Below are 12,671 nucleotides of genomic sequence, written 5' to 3' on the forward strand. Positions count from 1 at the left end.
CGTTGTTATATACCTACAGAAAAAAATCAGCAATGCTCGTCAATACTCCAGACTTCTCTGCCCTGTCTTTCTTTTCATCCACCCCTACCTTGAGTAAACCCTACCATTCCTATCCTCCCCTTTGGTACTGGAGCATCTGACCACTACTGTTGAAATTTGCATAATCATAGGCATTCTGTTATTAAATTCCAATCACCTACCACAGCTGAACCCTCAACACCACCCAGCAGTCCTGTTAAATTTTTCTAAATTGTTCTCTCACTCTAGGCAACTCTTTCAGACTTTCATCAGTTTTTTCAAACCCTCAACCCTGCCCTTCCAGATCCTCCCAAAGTACATGACTTTACATCACAGATAGATTTGAAATCATAAGGACCAATGTGACTGAAGCATGCTGAGCAAACAAGAGAGCGCTATGGGATAAAGTCAGAGGCGGCAGATCAAGGCAGGGGGCCAGTAGGTCCTTGTAGGCCATCTTAAGAAGTTTACATTATTACAATGGGAAGTATTAAAGGATTTTAAGCAGAAGAATGGAACAATATGAACTGGCTTTTCTCCCTTTAATAACTGGCTGCTTTGTGGAGAATGGACCATGAAAGCGGAGACCAATTATGAGGCCATCTCAGTAGTCCAGGTGAATAATAACAATGGCTTGGGCTAGGGTTATGGAGATAAGTGGTCTGCTTCCTATATAATTTGAAGGTAGAGCCAACAAATTTGCTGATGGCTTGACTATGGGGTTGCTAGAGGAATCAAGGACGCCTCCTAAATTTAGGGCTTGAGCAACTGGATGAATGGTGGTGCCATTTACTTAAACATGTCAAATTTGAGATGCTTGTTAGGCATCAAGGTAGAGATGCTGAGAAGGCATCCTAATATACAAGACTGAAGGTCAGGAGAAGTTAGGAGTGGAGGTAGAATTTCACCAGAATTTTGTCCACAAATGTTGAGAAGCAGCACAAGCTCAAGTTTAAGAGCTTAGGCTCCGGAGGAAACAGCTGAACTTGCCTCTGCCTCTCCAGCTGCTGTTCATAACTTTGAATAAATCACTGAACCTCTCTGCGCTTCACTTTGGAAGACTATAATTCCTATTCTCATAGGATTATTTGTGGGTATCAAATGGAATAACGTAGTTAAAGCACTTGACACAGTGCCTGGCACATAGTTATGTGTTCACAAAATTAGAAGGTTTAAAAAGTGTCATGTCACCTTACATCTTGTGGAGGGGGGAGCTATAGCCAATTGGACTTACAACCTTTTAATTGGCCTTATTTTTCCTTATACATATATGTACATGGCCTCTGTCATCTGCATTTTCCACAGAAGAAAATTGGTCTGCTTTTTCTCAGAAACGTTTTCCATAGTCTCATGACTTCTTTTTTTGGGCAGTATCATAGTGCTTCTGAATTTGGGGAGCTCCTATTCATGGATAAACCATCATAACCAGATTTTCAACAACACTCATTCTGTTAATATTTTTAAAAATATCTTAGAATCAGGTTAGTTTATAAGGCTATTAAAAGAAACCAGTATAACAACTTCTCTTCAGCCCCAAATTGGCCAAGGGATGACCCACATAGGATGTTTTCTTAAGTGACTTGATCTTAAAGGTATTGCCCATGTTACTTTACTGCCTTCTCAGCTATGGTGATTGCTGGGTAGGACAGTAGTCTGTAAACAACAGCAGGACAAGGTCCTTGAAAAACAATAGGCACGTTAATATTTCCTTGGTGCCAAAAGAATAAATGTTCTGCAATTAGGTAATCCCATCGTCCCTATGTCCTAATAAGGTCAAAAATATTAGTACACATTTATTAAATATCTACTCATAGAGCAAAACTCCATAAATATTTATATGCTCACCAAAAGGTTATGAATGAAATTCCAGCAGGAAGAATATGCAAGTGCTTTTCAGATAAATAGAAATTAAAATAGCACTGGAATTTTTCTAAGGGCAGATAATAGAGCCGTAAGCTCTGGAAAAGCCTCGAGTAATGGCAGGGCATTAGGGTGACTAACCATTGAAGTTGGCACAGAATAGGGATTTCCTGGGATGTGGGAGTTTCAGTGCTAAAACTGGGAGATCTCAGACAAACTGGGACTTGGTCACCTCACCAAAAATTCTTGTATGATGTAATTGAAACACTGTTTCCAAAACTAAGTGGAAAGAAATTGCTTTTTGTCCTTTTGTTTCTAAAATCTTTTTAATGTAGCATTTTTTGCTTTTTTTTCTTAATGTTTGTGTTGTTCCTGTGTTTTATCAGGCAGGAGGTAAGAAAATTAAATTTTAAATTTAACATCAAATTTTAGCAAAAGTGCAGAAAGATACTAACAAGCTAATTGAATACTTTGCATTTCTTTAAAAACATTTGTGTACTTCATATTTTGTTACAAACAACATTTACATATTACACCGTTGTTGATAGATAGATCTTATCATACAGTTCTATGTGGTGAATAATAATGAGGCTTAGAGAAACTGAGGTTATTTGCCTCATTAGAAGTCTGGTAAAAATAGTAATAACCAAAAACAGAACCTGAGATTCCTGACTGCAGCCCCCTCTACTTTATCTTTCCTCTGGAATACAGTTTATAGCCTTTATTATTGAACCAGAGATTTTATACAAGTGATTTTCTACAGTGTGTGGTAAGATAATGTGGGATCCAAAAGTAAAGTACATACAATGCTTTCATACAGCTGGACAAATATGCAAAACCATAGTGTCTGTACCATTCCCCGTGTTTGCAAGACACATTTATTTGGCCTAAATGTATACTTACATTGTAGCAAAAAATAGCAAATGGTCCCCCCCCTAAAAAAAAGTGAACATATTTTTGTGTCCTGATGACTTAATCATTTGAAGAAAAAAGTGTTTTTATAACAAAGTTTGCAAAAGAAATGCTTCACTGTGGTTTACAATATCTCTATTGTGTTGCCTTGTGGATGTATTTAAATGAATGGATGAATGAAGGGGCAAAAAGTGAGCAAATATATTATTGAAGGTCTACTGTGTGCCAGAGTAGGTGCTTGTACATTTTATTTTTTGATTTTTGAAAAGAATTGTTTATTTTTTTAAATTTTTTGTTTAAATTTTTTTAAATAACTGGGTTTTGGGGGGTTGTTTCTAAAAAAGAATTGGGTTTTGCTTTGTTTTATTTTTAAAAAGAATTGTTGAGGGTTTTGGGGGGTTGTTTTTTGTGTTTGGTGGTTTTGGGGGGGTTTTTTGGTTGTTTTTTGTTTTGTTTTGTTTTTTGTTTTTTTGGTGCTTGTACATTTTAAATTTACTCCTTATTATCTCCTGAAGTTCGGACTCTTAACTTCATTTTAAAGATGAGGAAAAAGACTCAAAGATGAAAAGTAATTTGCCAAAATTCACAACAGGTGGCATCGCTTTGATTAAATTCAAGTTTTCAGAGTCAGAGTCCACTATGTTTTCCATACACTTCTCAGTAATTGTAATAAGATCTTATTCCTGTTCTAAAATGTGCCTTGGTATTTGTTGCAATTGAGTAATTGCTATCAAGCCTACTGCTGTCTAGATTGGCAGCATAAACACTGACTCTGTGCTATGTTCGTTCCTCCTGGAAATAGGTAATAGAAATAGAATAGTGAGTAAAGAGATATGTTATCCTCTATTCAAATAGTCCCACTTTAATCTTGTAGATAAAACCTTAGCATTTTCAATGAAAACTTAAAATACATGTCACAATTGTTTTTGGTCAACCATGAGTAGTTATTTATAAGTGACTCCTCAGTGCAAAGCACTTTTCTAGGCATTCTGGAGAGATAAACAGAAGAACCCTGTCATCTAAGAAAGCATAATTTACTTTAAGGAAAGGGACTTAAATTCGAAGGAAAGATTAGTTATAAAGATGGTAACTGTGTGGTTGAAGAGATGTCACAAACCAAGAAGAACGCACAGATGGTGAATGCTGAAGGAGTTTACAAGAGTCAGAAGCCACTAAACTGAGATGTTCTAAGAAAGTACTATACACTGGACTTTCTCGTGCCTCCGTACCTTTGCATCTGCTGTTCCCTTTGCCTGACACCCTCCCGAACCACTCTTTACCCCCCAACTAATCTATGTGCTTCAAGACTGCTGTTTTTTCAAACCGTTCCAAACCTGGCACTTGATGCCTAGAACATGAGTTGTCTGTGTGTCTCCCATTACTAACAAACTTCCAAGCTTTTGATAATGTTGGAATGAATCAATGTAAACCGAAAGCTGTAAACCAATAGACACTTATCATCTGTCCTCGAAGTGCGTTAATTGAATCTTGCTGACACTACATCAACATTAGTGTTCTTAATGTTCTCTGTTAATTCTTCTAGACCTAGAAGAACTTGAAGATTGTGTGGAAGAGGAGGAGGGCACCTGATGCGTGTGTCCTCCACAGCATCCCTTATCCAGGGTTTCTCTCGGACAAATGCCCAGCTCACCTCTCCCATCCCTAGTGGTATCTCAACTCTTAATAGCTCACGGCAAGAGAGGACTGATGTTGGAATTCAATGCATTGGACACAACTGATACAATGCAGCCTGTTTATGAATGAGTGAGGGACGGTAGCAAGAAACAAAAAGGAAATGCTGTAAGGACCTGAAGATTGGAGTAACCCAGGGCACCTGACAGGCCCACCTGGCCCCAAAGCTTTCAGAAATGAAAAAGCTTTTCTTTTTCTTTTTCTTTTTTCTTTTTTGTATTTCTCTCTTGGCTTTTTTGTTTTTTTCATTTGTTTTGTTTGAGACAATACCGTGATTTAAAAGGCATAGTCACCTCTTACAGCTCCAGGAACCAGATGCCACTCCTTAGAGTCATTTTGCAATGTGGTAAGAACTGGTTTTTCAATTCTGTCTTTCCAGCTGTACCCTCACGGACATAAGTAAAGTAATAATAGAGCATTTGTGATACATGGCCTCTTGTCCAGAATGCTTGGCAAGCTGCTTCACATTCTGCTTTCATGAAAAGATTGTGTAGCGTGTTGGATGCGTGTTTTGACACACTCAGATGCTGAAACACTGAACAGAATTCCCGTTTTAAAGAGTTTGAAAGGTCAATAGTTACATTGTCTCTAAATGTTATTAAAATGGAATAGTCTCAAAGGGTTAGCTCACTGTTACTGATTGGTGTATTTTCACACAAAGCAAAGCTGGGCATACGCAGACACATTTTTTTGTGAGTGATGACAGATAACAAACTGCATGCATGAAGTATGAGCCTGTTTTCTTTTGAGTGATTGTATGTGGGAGGTTGTAGGTGGAGAGGGTCAGACAGAGGGATGTCATGCAAAAGTGAGTACTACTCAGCTAACTTTGAGAGGCACTACTGGGAGGCAGTTAGCACCATGGGCTCCTGAGCTAGGAGCCTTGTTAAGTGTATCCCCTTGGGCAAGCTTCCCCTCTCAAAAGCCTGTTTTCTGCTGTATTCAATACCTTGTAATAGCCTATAATGAAAAAGAATATTGAAAGGAATGTTTGTATGTGTAACTAAATCACTGTGCTGCACACCAGAAATTACCACAACATTGTAAACTGGCTGTACTTCAAATAAAAATTTAAAAAAGGCAGCCTGCTATCCCATTTTTTAAAAATCAGAAGAATAATAGGATTTTTCTCATTGTGAGGATTAACTGACAATGTCAAGTATTCATTACATTATCATTATTGGACACAGGAAATATACAGTGTTTTGTTTTGGACCTGAGAATATACAAAGATGATGATTCAGTCAGTTTGAAAGCAGTTGCCCTTTGAAGAACCCAGACCATTATTCATTTGTCAAGTTGCTGAAAAACACTGCTGTGCATTCCTTGTGTGTTTGTATTTTTATTAGTTAGTTCAACAAGTCAGTTGTTCACCAATAGTATGCCAGGCACCAGGCCAGCTGTGGAGAATAAGAAGATAAATAAAGCTCTCAAAATGCTCACAGACTTGTGAGGGAAACAGGCGTGTAAACCATTAATTACATTATCATATGATAAGTACTATAACGATGTGGAATCTCACCGTGAGAGACACAGGAAGACAGGCATGTCAGTGTGGGAGGCAGACCAGGGTGTCGTGGAGCGCTTCCTAAGGGAGGTACGGCCTGGCTGAATATAGGACGGAAATCAGTGATGCTCTGGAAAGAAGGAATATGTATGTACATGTGAGCATGAAAAATGTGGCATATTTGAGCCACGGCCTGTTTGGAGAATGGCCAGTGTGTCAGCATGTCTGAAATGTAGGGTGTTCATAAGACTATTAGAAATGCCCTTGTCCCTTCTTATATTCCTTTTCCTTTTCCCTTTTTTAAAAATTTCTTGGGGGAGAGGTAATTGGGTTTTTATTTACTTATGTTTAATGGAGGTACTGGGGATTGAACCCAGGACCTTGTGCTTACTAGACACATGCTCTTAACACTGAGCTATGGCTTCCCACCTCCCTTCCTTTTTTATCCTTTCTCCCCTTCCTCCATAGGTAACTTGGCAAAAGTTTCCATAGCTTGCAGACGGTAGCGCTGGAAACCAAGGCCTGATTCCTCCATCTCCAGAGTCTGTGTTTCTTCTCCTGTGCTACTTTGAAGATTTTTCACTCTTTTAATAAAGTTTGTCGGTATTCTCCTAGGATTTTTGTGAGAGAGACTATGTCAGGTTGCTTGCTGCACTAAACTAATTTTGATCATTGCATTTGGATTCTATTGGGAAATAGGATGGGTGCAAGGAGGGGAAGACGTGTTCCATATTAATTAAGTTAAATACACATTTACTGAATGCAGCAGGACATAAACCATTGTATTAGAGATCATTGAAAATACAAATCAGGTTACATGTCTTATTCTTAAGAAGCTTACAGTCTAATACAGGAAATGACACTTACAGGAAAAAAGTTAATGCAAAACAGCTTATCTGTTAAGCTTAGCACTAGGGCAGTGTTTCTTAACTTCTTTGTTTCATTGCCATCCCCTAAGGAACTTTTTTAGACCTCTTAATCCTGATCACCTCCCCTCAGGAAATTTTAACATTGCAAATACACTGTATATTTATGTACTGTATGTAGATCTTTGTACATAAAAAGACTACTTTTTGTTTCACACATACACCCTCAAAAACCAATCTTTCCCCCTTGGAGGTAACATTGCCCGTGTTTGGAACATACGCACTTGGCTGCGGCTATCACTTTCAAAGTCTAAGGCTGATGGTCAAATGCTAGTCTCAGAATTTTGGTAAATATCTACCACCAAAGATTAAATATAATTTAAAAAATTAAGTTTCCTGAGTTAAAAATAAAACCCACAGCATTAGATAAAAAAATTGATGAATGGATAAAGATGTGGTGTGTATATATGTATATATGGAACAGACTCACAGAAATAGACTCACAGACATAGAAAACAAATGGTTACCAAAGGGGAAAGGTGGGAGGGATAAATGTGGAGTTTGGGATTAACGGATACACACTGCTATATATAAAATACACAACAAGGACCTACTGCACAGCACAGGCAATTATATTCAGTATCTTGTAATAAACCATAATGGAAAAGAATCTGAAAAGAAATACATATATATATAACTGAATCACTTCCTAGTATACCTGAAACATTGTAAATCAACTACACTACAATTTTAAAAAATTTTAATTGAAAAGTGAAATAAAATCATTGTGTATATACTTGTGTGGCTGAAGCTCCTTTTCAAGTGTGGCAGTGTATTCACAAAATAGTCTGTGTAATGGGAAGGGAAGAAGAAACTGGAAAAGAATTTGAAGCTATAACCATGATGCGGTTGAAAGAGAAGCTCAAGTTTGTAAATTATTTCAACGTCAGCCCCCTCTGATCATCTTCAACTTTTCCTGACACTCCTATCTTGTGCAGATTTATGTGTTTGTTCTCTGCACGCTATTGAATCTCTTCTCATGTGTTTCTCTGCCATTTATACATCCTCTTTGGTGAAATGCCTCATGTGTTTGCACATTTTCTAATTAGATTGTTCCATTTGTGTCTTTTTTTTTTTCGTTGTTGTGTTTTGAGAGCTCTATATTCTGGATACTAGTCCTTTGTCAGATGTGTGGTTTGCAGATATTTTCTCCCAGGAAGCTGTAGCTGATTTTTCTGCTTCCTAATGGAGTTTTTACCAAAGCATAAGTTTCTAATTTTCATGACACCCGAATGATTCATTTTTCCTTTTATTGATGCTTTTGCAACCACTGACACTCTGGGATCAGCATTGCTTCTTCCTTAGACCTTACTGCAAATGCAGACCCTTTGAACTAGCTTAGCTACACGGGAAGGCCTGGAGAGAACCCGAAGGCCCACCTGGAGGAGGCGAGCAGTGGAGCAAATGCCTCCCCTAAATGTGGAAGAGCTACAGCAACTTCCCAGAGCAGAAGGACAAGACAGGAAAGCATCACAATTCAATACCGTGTTTTATCATCTACTCTTGGAAAGGGGAATTTGTGGAACAGCCTTGCAAAATATTGCAAAGAGAAAATGTAACTGAGAAAAGTGAATAAACCCCTCCTCTAATACCAGGGGATAAAACATTCTCTAAAAATTCAGCAGTTTTAAACACAATGTTTTCAAATAATTGAGCCCTCGGAGCTCCACAGGGAGACCCAGAGGTGACAGTGGGGGTGAGGATTTGGGAATGGTGGAATGTCTGTGTGTGAGAAGACGTGAGGGAAGTGGATGTTGCTACAAGTAAGAATGGAGGTAAGAAAGCCAAGCATTTGTGGCAGGAGGCTGCAGTCCAAGGAGAAAAGCTGCCGAGGAAGTTGTTTTTGTTTTTGCTTTTTCAGAACAAGTTTATTTAAACAGTTTTTAGCTGCCGTGTTGCTGTAGTATTATTCCATTTCCCAAAACCTTTAGAAAAGTCAGCTTCACAGTAAAGAATTGTTGAGTGATTTTTCTCCTAGATGAAGTCTATGTCATTTTTTTCTTTTTCAAGAATGAGCTCATTCACGTCCTCGCGACCGTGAGCACCTTTCCCTCAGGCCCGGCCCTGAGGTGGTGCGCGGTGCCCCCGGGGCGCTGTGAGCGCGCCTCAGGCTTGCCTCTCACCCTTTACTCCTACTGCCTCTGTCCCCCACTACATACCCACTCACTTGTTAGTGGTCAATAAATCTTCGTGAGATTTTTGTCGGATGGATGATGCATGGGAAGACGGGTGTGAATAAGGAAATGAAGGTTACAGGTTTCCAAACCACTCCAATACTTAATGCCTCCGTGGTTTTAGGCAAAATTATAGGGGAGGTAAGGTTTGTCTTTACCAGTCTCCCACATTTGTTTCTACTTTTTCAGAGTTCCTGCCCTCCAGGTAATCAGCCCTTCCCTCTTGCCTGAAAGTGCTCAAAATCCACCCCTCCCCCAACTAGACCTTCCCTTTGTAACATTTTCCTTCCTCCCCTCTTAACTATCAAAACATCCGCTTAGTAGTATTTGGATATGTTATCATCTAATCAATTTAAGTAACCTAAATTAAGGTATGACTAAAATGTTCATCCCATAGAGGATACGTACTTTAATACAGATACCTGTTATTCCACACTTAGCGGGAGGAGTACCTCTGAATGCTCCCTGCCGTGTCCATCCTTTGCTCTCTCTCCTGGTTCCTTACCTAATGGTCCAGAAAGTCAAACGTGTGGGATGGGGATGGTATTATTTCTTGAGGACACTTTTAAAGATGGTAAAATTAAGAGCCACAGAATTTAACTAGTAAGAGGTAAAAGAAGGCATAAAATAGTAAAATAGTGAACATTTAAAGAGTTAAGAGTGGGTTTTCATGGTAAACTACTAATATTGCCAGTCAAAAAAATAGCTTCCAGTCTCAAGGGCCACAATCCCTTATGCAAAACCGTGTCAAGCCTCACTGAAATTCCCTGAGTCTAGACCGTGAACTCTTTCAGAGAGTCTGGGTCCTTTCGCCTTTATCTTTTTCCTTCCTTTCCAATTCCCACAAATAGTTGAAAACCATGGGAATCACCTACATTTTAAAAATGAGATATCTAAATTAAAAAAACAACAAGAAGTGACTCGCCAAAAGTAGCCTTGGAGGCAGAGAGCTGAATTCAGTGACTCTGACTAGACTAAGTTACTTGCTAAAATAACTTGGGGTGGTATGAGCCAGCAGGAATAATGTCTCTGTTGTTCATCGTTTATGGCCATAAACAGCACTAGAGGAAATTTCAGAGCCTTGTTGGTCAATGAAGGATTTTCCGGCCAAGAAAGTTAAATGTTTGCCAAAAGTCAGCCTTACTCATTAGGGGAGTGCGGCCCAAGAATGAGAGTCTGAGTTGCCAAACTGGATGCACTTTCCATCCTGCTGAGATGGTCCCTTGTGTTGTCGTGGAAATCGGGAAAGACTTGGTGGCTTGGGCATCCCATCTCTTGCAGCCTTTCCCAGTCACAGCACACAACACGAACGTGGAAGTGTCTTTTAACAAGATTTTCATCACTTTGTGACTCTTAGGTTGTTGGTACCTGTGACCTGAATTGTGCACATGACTCTCTTTCATCCATAATATCAGCCTATTCAGTGAATGAGGCGTCACACAGGGAGGGCTCAACCCAACAGTCACCACACTGTCACCTCAGAGCCTCCGCGGATACACCTGCTGCTCTTCACATGATGCAGCAAAGTGTCTTCAGCTCTGAGGGGAACTCTCTCTGGCAGGTTTTTTTCCTTCCGCCTTTCCTTTCCTTCATTTCCTTTCCTTTCCTTCTGCTATCCTGTATCTACGATTAACTTTTCTTGTCTTGTTATCATCATTTTTCTCAGCTGACTCGGTCTTCATCACCCTTGTCTTCAGACATTTTCTCTTCATGGCCCCCAAGTCTATTGCTTGACCTGTTCACATTCCCTGTTTTCTCCGCCTCACGCCTCAACTCCGCTGTGCCAACTGGTTCTGCGTCAGTAGCTAACCTTGCCTGATCCTTTATTACTGAGTCATTTCCTATCTCTGGCTCTGTCTGGGTCCCTGCCTCTGTTTGGGTCCTGGGTTCCGCCACCGAGCCTAACTGTCTTTCTGGTGTCTGATTCACCCATGGAGAAACACCCACATTTGCCTCAGAGAGATCCAATTCCACTGTGGCTAAATTTCCTATCCTTGTCCATGTTATAGGGACCATGAGAAGATTTCGATCTGGGAGAGAAACCTGAGAACTGAGGTGACTGAGTCCAGAGAGGAACCTTAGAGAAAAAGAAAAGGTTGGGGTTAGCACTGTGGATGAGTAACAGATATAGTCTCAAGTCATCGAACACCCCTGAAGACTAGTGCTGGCTTAATTATAGTGTAATTTGACTAATAGTACTTTTCTGAATGTCCTGTTCATTATCTTTAGGAGCTTGGGATTCAAAACATTGCCCCCAGCTTTTCTGTAGTACAGTGTCTCCCAGCGGGTATGCAAGCCAGTTTATCAGGGCACAGGAAGAAAATAGCTTCTTTTAAAAATTTTTAGCAAATATTTTACATTCTATTTTGAGTGTATTTTCCAATGTAATGACTATATTAGTACTGTAATACATGTACATATTTTATAAATAAACATATATCCCTTGGGAATGCTTGCTAAAAAAGTGTCTTACTAATAGACTGTGTGATACAACGGCTTGGAGAAACTGCTGTAGTTAATAAAAATAAAAATGTGGCTTAGAAGGATTAATGGAGAAGTGTTAGACGGGCAAAACTCCAATGCTTTTGCTCTGCTTTATTCTGCAGATCCATAAAGGTGGAGAGGTTATTTGATACGATAGAGAGGAGAATTTAGGAACTGTCTTCTGGAAGAAGGGAAGAACTGTGAATAGCTCAGTTATAGCTTTGCCTTCTTCCTCTACTTCCTGAATCTTGCTCCCATGTTTTCAGGGTCAGGTATCATTACAGAAAAAAATGTTTTAGGTAAATTGGAAGCACCTGCAATAGAATTGTTCATTGACTTGAAAATGACTCTTGCCTGACCCTTTCAAACTATGAGATTCTAATATACTAAACAAACAAGCAAAAGAAAGGGAAAAAGAGATGGAGAGAAGGACCTGTCATGGAGAGCGGCTTTTTCTGTGCTTTCACTACTCACCAGGAGCCTCAACTCACCAACTATCAGATAGAAAACACTGCCCCACCAATTGACGTGGTAGACTAGCAGGAAAAGGGGCTCCGAGACGCTGCTACTGTACAGTTTCAATTTCATCAGGAACAAGGTGAGGGAGAAAAGAAGGCAGGCGCCCGGGATCACGATGAGAGTTGTCACTGCCCACGATAACCCTCCTCCTGCCAGCCTTCCCGTTCCTCTTCGTCTCTCTGCACTTGCGGTCACCCTCCGCCATCTCAGGTAATCCATGGAGGCCTATTATGTGGCAGTGGTCATGGGGAGACCCATTTGGCAAAAGTCTTCTGGTTTGACTGGAATAAAGTCGTCAAGGTGGAGCCTACAGGTAAGACGGACGGAAGAGGCAGCTAGGTGAATTTCTGGGCACCAGAAGGGCATCCAGCCTGTACCATCTTCCCAGCAGTCTCTCAGATCACAACTCTTAGAGACGTTTCCATTGGATTAAGCACACTCTCTTCCAGGTCCCCTATTTAAGAGGCAGTAACCCTGTAAGGAGGGAAAGTTTATTGAAAGCTTTCCTCCCTTTGGAAAGAGACAAGGGTCCTATGATCTCAGGGTTCATGGGAGGCTGGGAATGCCTCGGTAAAAGAA

At 39.9% G+C, this 12,671-nt stretch overlaps 1 long non-coding RNA gene across 2 annotated transcripts; it reads left to right on the top strand.

Moving 5' to 3' along the window:
- Positions 1 to 272: 272 nt before the first annotated feature.
- On the top strand, positions 273 to 6,606 carry LOC140689783 (uncharacterized). 2 transcript variants are annotated; one of them, XR_012064891.1, is made up of 3 exons: positions 418 to 634; positions 4,334 to 4,828; positions 6,458 to 6,606. It is a non-coding gene; the product is annotated as an uncharacterized lncRNA (long non-coding RNA). The 2 variants fall into 2 exon arrangements; XR_012064890.1 differs by lacking the exon at positions 6,458 to 6,606 and having other exon boundaries at positions 273 to 634; positions 4,334 to 4,909.
- The last annotated feature ends 6,065 nt before the right edge of the window (positions 6,607 to 12,671 follow it).

The sequence above is a fragment of the Vicugna pacos genome, chromosome 27 (genome assembly GCF_048564905.1).
Source record: "Vicugna pacos chromosome 27, VicPac4, whole genome shotgun sequence".
NCBI classification, from domain to species: Eukaryota; Metazoa; Chordata; class Mammalia; order Artiodactyla; family Camelidae; genus Vicugna; species Vicugna pacos.